Below are 10,530 nucleotides of genomic sequence, written 5' to 3' on the forward strand. Positions count from 1 at the left end.
CATCCAAACTATTCATGAGGTGATATGGGCCTGGATAGGGCCCACTGAAATATTTATTTTCCATACAACGTGTTGAGGGGTTGTGTGGGCCAAGGGCCCACTGAAATACTTATTTTCCATACAACCTGTTGAGGGGTTCACGTGGGCAGCGAGCCCACTGCAATATTTATTTCACGTCCAACCTGTTGAAGAGGTCATTGGACCTTGGGGCAGATGTGGGGCCCACCGAAATGTGGTTCACAAATCCAGCCCATCCATTATGTGAGTCCCACCTAACTGACGGTCCATGCCAAGTTTCAGCGACATCCAAAACTCAGGTAGGCCCCACCAAGCGATTTTATATGTTTAGACATGTCTTCACATGATTCTAGATGGTATGGCCCGCCTGAGTTCTGTTTACGGCTGATTTTTGAGATGGATGGGTGGTACGTGGGGACCCACCGAATGCATGGCCTTGATGTTCGAAACACATCACGTGGGGCCCACAGCTGGAGCCGTGAGGCCCCAGCGTCCGCCCGCTCGTCGCTGCAGCAGCAGCAGCACTGCTGCTTTAAAAATTTTTTTTATTATTATATATTTTTTTTTGTTTTGGGGCCCACCGAGATGTGATTCACAATCCAGCCCACCCATCATGTGTATCCCACTGTTCTACCCGTCCAGAACTAGTTTCACCTGCATCCAAACTTCAGGTGAGTCCCACCGAGTACTTTTTTATGATCTGGCATGTCTTTACATAGTTTTAGATGGTATGGCCCACCTGATGATCAGATCGCATTAAAATTTTGGTTCAACGCCTAAAGAAGACTGGAGAATAGATTGGACGGTGTGGATCACATACATACATCAAGGTGGGGCCTGCATGAGCAGTCCACTAAAAAGTAACCTTTTCTTCCTTTGCTTTTTTTTTTATTTTTTTTATTTTTTGCTAGCCATGCCTACGTCCAGCGTCTCTGGACGCTGGACGGTTGGGGTAAACACTGCCTCATGGTGGGTCCCATGCGTGAGTGGCCCATGTTCATCACGGTAGGTCCCACATGATCATGGCCTACCATATATATAAATATTAATAAAATATTATAATATATCATTTACTCTAAATAGGGGGGGTGGATCTTTCCTAAAATGAGGTGGGCCACCCTATTTGATGGATGGAGTAGATTTAATATATTGGTGGGGCCCACTTCATTCTAAGGAAGAGAGAAAGAGAGGGAAAGAGAGAGAAATAGAGAGAGCTACACGGTGAGATAGAGGAGGGACCCCGCCACTATGGGCCCTCCATTTCATACATGCATACATCAAACGGGTCCCACCACATGTGGCCCAAAAATATAGGAGAAATGACGGTGGATCACCCGCCTTTAAGCCTCCTCCTTGCTCCCTTGGCTTCAAATGCACCTTTCCTATGCCTTGGATGGTGGATGATGGGGGATTAATGGTGTGGATGAGAGATGGGAGGGTGTAGATGGATGATGGAAGGTGGACCACACTTGTGGTTTGGGAGAGGAGTGTTGGACGTGAGAGGCTTGGTTGCTTGGAGAGATTTGAGAAAATGAGAGAGAAAATGAGAGGATGGGAGTGATATGAGGTGATGGAGTGATGGGTGTAATTAATGAAGCATGGGTTTGTTTGAAAAGTGTGTAAAAGAGGGATGGGTGAAGAGAGAGAGAGTTGACTTTGGAGAAAGAGGGATGGGTTGTTGTACTTGAGATAAGGTTGTATTTAATGGTTGATTGATGGGACTTATTGCGTAGAGATTCCCTCGAAATCCGCAATGCGCTGTGTTTCTTCGGAATAAACGCTGATCGGCATCTTCTTGCCTGGGTATCGGTTCGGTGCGCAAGTCACGGCGTTGAAACCGCGGCGATGACGCGATCGCCAAGACATAAGTTTCGGATTGAGCCGACGTCGGTGTGCGGGACCCAGCTTAGGATTGTGCGCAAACACCGGATATGGTGCGAAGGTTGCCGAAATTTGACCGGAAGGACCGCGGAAGCCAATGGAACAGTACGGATTAGGACACGGGTCTTACAAGCATTTTCTCATTCAGGCATTTTATCAAACACTTAGTCTACACAAATTACATACATATAATAAATCAGTTAAAACACATGTTATAGCAAATCCTCCTACATAGGAGTTTCCACACGCACAACGATCATGTATTAGCAATCAATAATCATAGTAAGCACAAATCATAATTCCATATTCATTCAAACATTTTAACAAACACTTAGAATGCATTCGAAATAGCCTAACTTATATATATATGTAATATGCTAAAACATCATAACTACGCATATGTGATAGCACTCAAGTTAGTCACAAATCATTGACTGACATTGAAAGCCTTGAAAACCATAACCTAAATGTTTATAGTCCGCACCTTTCGCCGGTAGACTCGTAACGAACTCAGTTTAAACACTAAGTACTCGCCTACGGCACAACGACAACCTATAGCATGAAATAGGTTAGCTATTACATCATTTTCTCTATTTAAAACCCTAAAATAGATTAGGGTTAGGATTTCTTACCTATGAACGGAGTCAGAATCACCGGAATAGCGATACAGACGAGGTGGTAAAGCACGTGGAGCGGCAGGGAAAGATCCCAGGAACAATCTCCCACTTTCCCTCACACTTTCTCTCTCTTTCCTCCTCTCTTTGCTCTCTTCTCTCTCCTAGGGTTGCAAAATCGTATGTGAAGGGTGAGAGAGGGTTTAAGGCCCTTATATAGGCCCATAACTGATGGGAATGGCCCCAGGGCCATGGTATACTTAGGTTATAGCTAAAAGTTGGTTGTTTCGTTCCAATGGAGCTGTTCTGGAGGCCCCTTTTCCACATGCGATCGGACTTAAGCTTCCTTACACTGGATCTAGGTCGAATTAAGTTTTTAGTCCGATTAGATTTACAGATCGACCGCGGAGGACCAGTTTCAGTTCAACGGTCACCAGTACACGATCAGGGTCACAAGTACACTGACCCGTGTTAGAAATTTTCCCTGATCCGAGGGTATAATTAGGTCAGATTCCGATTGTCTGAATCCTTAGATTCGGCTTGCAAGCGAACGACTCAATTCACTTAAGTTTCAGTTTATTTCCTAAAGATATTCGCGTTTCTCACACACTTTACTCCGCGCTCAAGTTGTGCATTTTTGGGTACTGTTAGGACTTGATTTCTGAGGTGGTTGTCAAGTCCAGTACTACGGTCATAACCGTATAGTTTCGCGATAATTAGACTTTCGACGTGCGGTCTAGGTCCGATATGGAGTTTCATGATGCTCCCGAGAGCAACTGGGTTTTGAGATGGATTCTAAGTTTCTAGGTAATGTAGAGTTAACGGCTCTACTCATTTTGGGTCTTACAGAATGTATTTAAAGTGATTAGTGTTAATTTCACGGGTAATCTAGTTTAACACTAGTTAATTCTCGCTTAATTTCTAAAGGATTTGGTCCTTAGTGATTTCTGCCTGAGGTGGCAATCGGGTCTTTATACGGATTTTTCGGAGATGTTACAATCTACTCTCCTTAAAGAAAAATTTTGTCCTCGAAATTAGTACCTTTTCGTACTCATCGAGAATCTGAGGGTAGTTCTTTCGGACCTCGGCTTCCGTTTCCCAAGTAACTTCTCTTCGGTGTGGTGCGTCCACAGAACTTTCACAAGTGGAATCACCTTACTGCGTAACACCTGCTCCTTCCTATCTAGAATACGCATCGGTCGTAGTACATAAGTAGCATCTTCACTCGATTGCACCTGCTCCCATTTGATAATATGGGAATGGTCAGGAGCGTATTTCTCCAACATCGATACATGAAATACGTTATGCACTCCTACGAGTGGTGTGGGCAAAGCCAGGTAGTACGCTATCACCTCCACTTGGTCCAGTATTTGGAATGGGCTAATAAATCTCGGTGTGAGCTTCCCCTTCTTGCCAAACTGAAGAACTCCCTTCATCGGAAAAAACTTTCAGGAATACGTGGTCCCCCACCTCGAACTCTAGCTGTCGCCGCCTCGTATCGGCCTAACTCTTCTGTCTACTCTGTGCTACCAGAAGCCGATGCCTGATAATGTCGATCTTCTCTAAGGTCGTCTATACTAACTCTGGGCCTATCAAGTTCTTCTCGCCAACCTCTGCCCAGCAATGCGGTGCTCGACAGGGACGCCCATACAAGGCCTCATAGGGAGCCATACCGATACTCGCCTGAAAACTGTTGTTATACGTGAACTCTGCATAAGGAAGACAGTCGTCCTAACTATCCTTGAAATCCAGCACAAGCTCGCAGCATATCTTCCAACACCTGATTTACCCGATCCGTCTGCCTGTCAGTCTGTGGGTGGAACGCGGTACTGAACTTCAATTTCACACCCATTGCTTCCTGGATATGAGTCCAGAAGATAGATGTGAATCGCGTGTCTCGGTCCGACATGATCTCCAGAGGAACTCCATGTAGACGCACAATCTCCTTGATGTACAACCTGGCCAACTCGTCTGCGGACTTCGAAACTCTAGTAGGGAGAAAATGGGCTGATTTTGTCAACCGATCCATGATCACCCATATGGAATCATGTCCCTTCCTTGTCTTTGGCAGCCCTGAGATAAAATCCATAAAGATGAAGTCCCACTTCCATTCAGCTATAGGCATAGGCTGAAGTAGACCAAGAGGTCGGTGATGCTGGCTTTGACCTGCTGGCACGTGAGACAATGGGATACTTACTCTGCTATGTGGGCCTTCATGTTGTCCTACCAGTACGATCGTTTCATATCGTGGTTCATCTTCATACTGCCGGGATGCATTGCCATCCTCGAATTGTGAGCAGCCTCGAGAACTTCCTCAAATCATGAAGATTTGGGACGCATATGCAGCCACGATAATATAAACCCCCATTTGTGTCAACTCTCCATTCTGAGTCCTCATCTGTACTAACCTACTCTCTCATCTTCGCCAATAGCTCGTCGTCTTTTTAAGCCACGATGATCCTATCATCAATAAGTGGTTGCACCCGAATATGTGTAATGCTCTCGAACGGCTCCTCTACCGTATGTTTCTGCTTAAAGTCTCGCACAACTCTACCATATCCCATTCCGCTATCATCAGCGAAGCCGCAAATGCTATCGTCTTCTTGCGGCTTAACGTGTCTGCCACAAGGTTAGCCTTGCTAGGATGGTAGGAGACTTCAAACTTGAAGTCCTTCAAGGTTTCCATCCATTGTCGTTGTCTCATATTCAGGTCCCTTTGCATGAATATGTATCTGGGGCTCTTGTGGTTGTAAAAGAGCTCGAACTCCTCTCCATAGAGGTAATGTCTCTAGAGTTTCAATGCAAAGATGACGGCCGCTAACTCTAGGTCGTGCGTAGGATAGTTCTCCTTATGTTTCCTCAACTAACGCGATGTATAGGCAATAACCCTGTCCTTCTGCATTAGAACACAACCCAAACCAACACGAGATGCGTTAGTGTATATCGTATACTTGACCCTTTGCTCTGACAATACTAACACAGGGGCGGATGTCAACTTGTCCTTCAGTTCCTGAAAAGTTGCGTCGGCCTTCTCAGTCCAGGCAAACTTGAGATCTTTCTGAGTCAGCTGAGACAACGGTCTGGCTATCTTAGAAAAATCCCAAATGAAATGTCGATAGTAACCTGCTAGGCTAAGGAAACTCCTCACCTCGGTAACTAAACCAGGTTGCTCCCAGTCCTGAACTGTGGCTACTTTAGCAAGGTCTACAACTATCCACAACTATCCCTTCCTTGGACACCATATGTCCCAGGATCTTGACTTCTTCTTTCCAGAAGTCGCACTTCTTGTACTGTACGAACAACTGGTTCTCCCTGAGAGTATTAAAGACTGCTCGCAGGTGCTCCTCGTACTCCTCCCGACTCTTGGAGTATATTAAAATGTCATCTATAAATACGATGACAAATTGGTACAAGAACGGTTGAAACACCTGGTTTATCAGGTCCATGAACATGGCCGGTGCGTTCGTGAGTCCAAATGACATCATAAGGAGCTCGTAGTGCCCAAAGCTGGTCCTAAATGCTGTCTTCTGTACGTCCTCATCTTTGACATGTAACTGATGATACCGTGACTGCAAATCGATCTTTAAAAAATATTGTACCCCTTTCAACTGATCGAACAAATCATCTATCCTGAGCAGAGGATACTTGTTCTTCACTGTCTCTTAGTTTAACCTGCGATAATCAATACACAATCGTAGAGATCCATCATTCTTCTTCACAAACAACACAGGTGCTTCCCATGGGGACACGCTAGGTCGTATGAAGCCTACATCCAACAAATCATTGATCTGTCTACTCAGTTCCTTCATCTCACATGGAGGCATGCGATATGTCGGCAGTGAAATGGGTGTCGCACCAGGCATTAAATCGATAGTAAAATCGATCTCACGCTGAGGAGGCAACCCAGGTATCTTTCTGAACCCATCCTCAAAATCCTACACTACAGGCATGTTCCCAAGTGTCGGACTATCCATACTTTCTAATAGTGAAGCGTAACAACTCAAACGGGAAGGGTGACTGACCTGAATAAGGAAATGTAAAAGTCATGCCCTCAAGCCCGTGAGCTGTCACTAGTCTGGTGTCGCAGTCAATCTCAGCTTTCATTTCGGTAAGTCAATCCATGCCGAGGATGACGTCATAATGGTATAAGGAGGTGACAATCAGGTCAATGTGTATAGTTCTGCTCCCTAAGTCTATTAGACACCCCTTACATAACTTAGTAGCATCTGTAAATGTTCCTGCTGCTGCGATCACTCTCACCCCTACCATAGGGGCCATACTCAACCCGTGTCAGATCCAGCATAAGATCATACACTCATCCAAATATCATTCATATTCCAAAACAAAAGGAACTTCACGTATTTCATTTACCAAAATTGTCACAATACATGAGATACAATGTTACATGAATCGTGACAGAAGATGCATGTGAGCTAATGCAATCAATGCTTCAAACACTAAAACATACTACCAAACTACCCCACTACTAAGCTTATCGAGGCTATACCTAGAAACAAGCAAACAAAGTAAAATAAAAGATGACTACATGCACGGTTAGTCGTCAGAATCCTATGATGGTAGAGGTGCACCCTTGTCCTGTACACAGCATAGGATAACCCTCAAGGTGCGAGACACCTTCTTGAATTTCCATTTCATGAAGGCCTTGTTCTCTTCAAGCTTGGCTCGGGTCTCTCCAAGTTCAGCTCGGACTTGTCTGACCTCCTGTCGCAGGGCAGCTTGGCCCTCCTCAATTCGAGCCCAGTGGGCTTCTAATGTAGCCCGATCACTATTACACTCGTGTGTAGCAGGAGGAGAGGCCACATCAGGGCCTTGGGCCTCCACTTCTTCCTCTTCTTGCCCTTCCTCCTTGCCACTGTCGTCATCTCCATCGCCATCCTCACCATTTCCTTCTTCTTCCTCGCCACTTTGCTCCTCGGTATCATCACTCTTCTCCCCAAGGCGGCCTCAGCGTTGCCTTTCACCAATCCCTATATTGTCAAGCGTGCTTACATTGATAATATGGATTGGGGCGATGTCACCCATATGGAGTCAGAAGCTGTAATGGCGGGCGATTTTACAAATCAGTTGGCAAATGGCAGCGTGGTGCTTTCCCTATTGGACCTTGCCGCTTTGATTATCTGCGTCAGGACGAGAGTGGGTAGACATACTTTGTCTCCTTTTCCAACTCAAAACAAGAAGTCCACCATGAACCTCGTGCACTCTGTGCGGTTACTTGATTAGGGATACACGTTATACGTGCATATGTTGTGGAGCAGACGGAAGTCATTTGACATCTTGGTTGAAGCGAGGCCAGTCCCTCGCCTCCAATGCTTGAGTTAGCCATAGAGGAATCGCATGCGGAGTCTCTTCTCCCGCTTACTAGCACAATCCTTCTCGCTAGCATGCACCAATCCCCTCTCAACACCCATGACACGAGCAATATCATCCACACCAATCGTAATCTCCTGCCTACCCAGAGGGATGGTAAACTGAAGGGGCTTATATATCAGATTTCAAATGAGGGCATAAAAAGTGCGCACAGTGTTTGCACTCACAGGAGTTTTTCCCTCGAATATGGGACCCCACCCATTTTCCATGAGAAAGTCGATGACCGAGTACGTCCCAAATATCTTTTCATCGACGTGTGCTTCAAACACAACCTTGCGGTTGCAGAACTTACCGAGGCCAATGTTCAGTAGTAGGGATCTCTCCAACGGAATTTGAGGATCGAGGTGCTGCTTGGACCTCTGTTCTTGCTTGACATTGGTACTTGCTTCGGCTTCCGCCCTCCTCTTAAGACGACGTGGTTGGCTTGGCTCGGCCTCATCCGGGGCTGCTCTTTTCCTCATCATGAGAGACAAGAGCGTAGAGATGGAGAAGATGGTGGTGACCACTTCAAATAAAGCCATTGGGAATAGGATGGGTTGGTGGCTCTTAGAGTTTTGAGACACATAAGTGGGTTTGTGTACTCAAATGGGAAGAAAAGAGGGAGATGGTGTGAAAATGAAGGAAAAGGTGGTGTTTGGAAGATATGGAAAAAGATTTGAGAGGGATTGAAAAAGTTAATGGGGTTTGAGCCACTTGAAAAGGGAGATAGAAAGGTAGTGATGATGAAAGAAGAAGATTTGAAGCTTGAAGATGGGTTTAGTGCAATGGGTTAAAGAGGAAGAAAGATTTGAGGGGTTTGGGAGAGAATAAGGAGTGGAGGGGGGTTGGGATTTTGCAAAAACACCCTAAAAGAGGGAGGAGAGGGGTCCCACATGTGTGTGGAGGACCCCACAGTCGGTAGGTTGGCGGGGCCCGGCCGGGTGGGCAGAGGCTCCGCCCGGGAGATGTCTGGCCAAGCGGGGCCCCGCTGATCTGGCGGAGGCTCCTCCCGGGGTTTGTCTAGCTAGCGGTGGCTCTACATAGGGCCGGTGTCCACCCTCCCCCCGAGATGCTGAAAATGTATGGGACCCACCTCGGATCCCATCATAAGTTGCGGTATGGCTCCCCCGCATTTGTCCAATGCACGTTCGCACTCCAACTTGCGAGTATTCACACTTTTGGCATGTTTTACACGTGGGATTGACTAAATTGACATCCATACTCATCAATTGACGGACTAGAGGGAGATTAGGATTTTTTTACACTATCAAATGTGCCTACGGGGTGAACTACGATGGTCACTTTCGGTCGAATCCAAAGACCGATGAAACTGGAAATCCTATACCATTTTTATGTTTCATTACACCCTCCCAAGTCAAAGTATGTCAGTGGGTGTCTTGTGACCATAACCCATGTCTATTTTAATCCAAATCATGCTTTGATACCAACTTGTAACACCCTGAAAATCGAGGGTCGAGCATAGACTCAACTCCCGAGTTCCAACACATTACTTATGCAATATAGATAATGATGATTAAATGTTGTCCGTATTAGTACCTTAAACATGAATGAGATTATACCAAAATAGCATATCATACTCCAGAGGCAATTAAAGTACGCTAGCGGAAGACTGTGATATGTATATAAACTGTACAAAAGTAATAGTAAGCCCTCAAAGTATGAATGTCACAAGGCTAAATAATTACAAGTTTAATTCAAAAATGTATAAAATCAGAAAGTGTAATGTTCTCTATCCAAAACCCTGTAGCCCCGTCAGAGCAACTCCAGGTCTACATAAACCTACCAGAGAGTTGCATATAGGAGAACTCCTCGTCATCGTAGAAGTCTAGCTCAGCCTTATACGACGCGCCAGAATTTGCATTTAAGACAGAGTCTGGTTGGTGTTTAAAACACCATCCCAAAACGTGGATGTGAGTGATCAACTTAGTGGAACTATGAAGTAAAGGTTAACATGTTATCAATTCAATCAAGCAGTAATGATAAAGCAATACAATCAAGCATCCTTAAGTACTCTGGTTAATGCAAAAATGATATGCATTTATGATGTATGCCCTCGCCTGTACTCCCTCTGCGATCTTCCTCTTACGATCATGGCATGCACCCCTTCCTCTGTGCACTTCCTCGCCAAAGCACCGTATAATGCGATGCATGGTTGTGTTAGCCAAGTTCTTAATTAGACATATTCATACAGAAGGATTGGGAAGCTAAGACACCTCCCTTTACATCATAACCCAAACATTGATCCATCTAGGGTCGTCAATCCTAGTAGTCACATACGATAGATGGTTTTCAGGTCGCTACAGAGAGGCTCATCACCGTCAGCGTAGGCCTGGTTTATACTCTAGTTTATTACGAAAAGGCTCGTCACCTCAACGTAGTTTCTAGTGTATGCTCAAGGTCACTACAGGCACGTCACCTGATCGTAGGCCGACAGCTCAAAAACAGTGTCTCATACCACCGTATTCGGCTCACGAGTCTTGGTTGCTCACTGGACACTACGGGGAGGCTCATCGCCCCAGCGTAGGCCGACAGCACCACCACGGTGTCTCATACCACCATTCCTGGCTCATGAGTCTTAGTGGATCGAGGTACCAAGGTTAAACGGGTTTGACACTGGTAAGTTGGTACC

Source organism: Magnolia sinica, chromosome 12 (genome assembly GCF_029962835.1).
Source record: "Magnolia sinica isolate HGM2019 chromosome 12, MsV1, whole genome shotgun sequence".
NCBI classification, from domain to species: domain Eukaryota; kingdom Viridiplantae; phylum Streptophyta; class Magnoliopsida; order Magnoliales; family Magnoliaceae; genus Magnolia; species Magnolia sinica.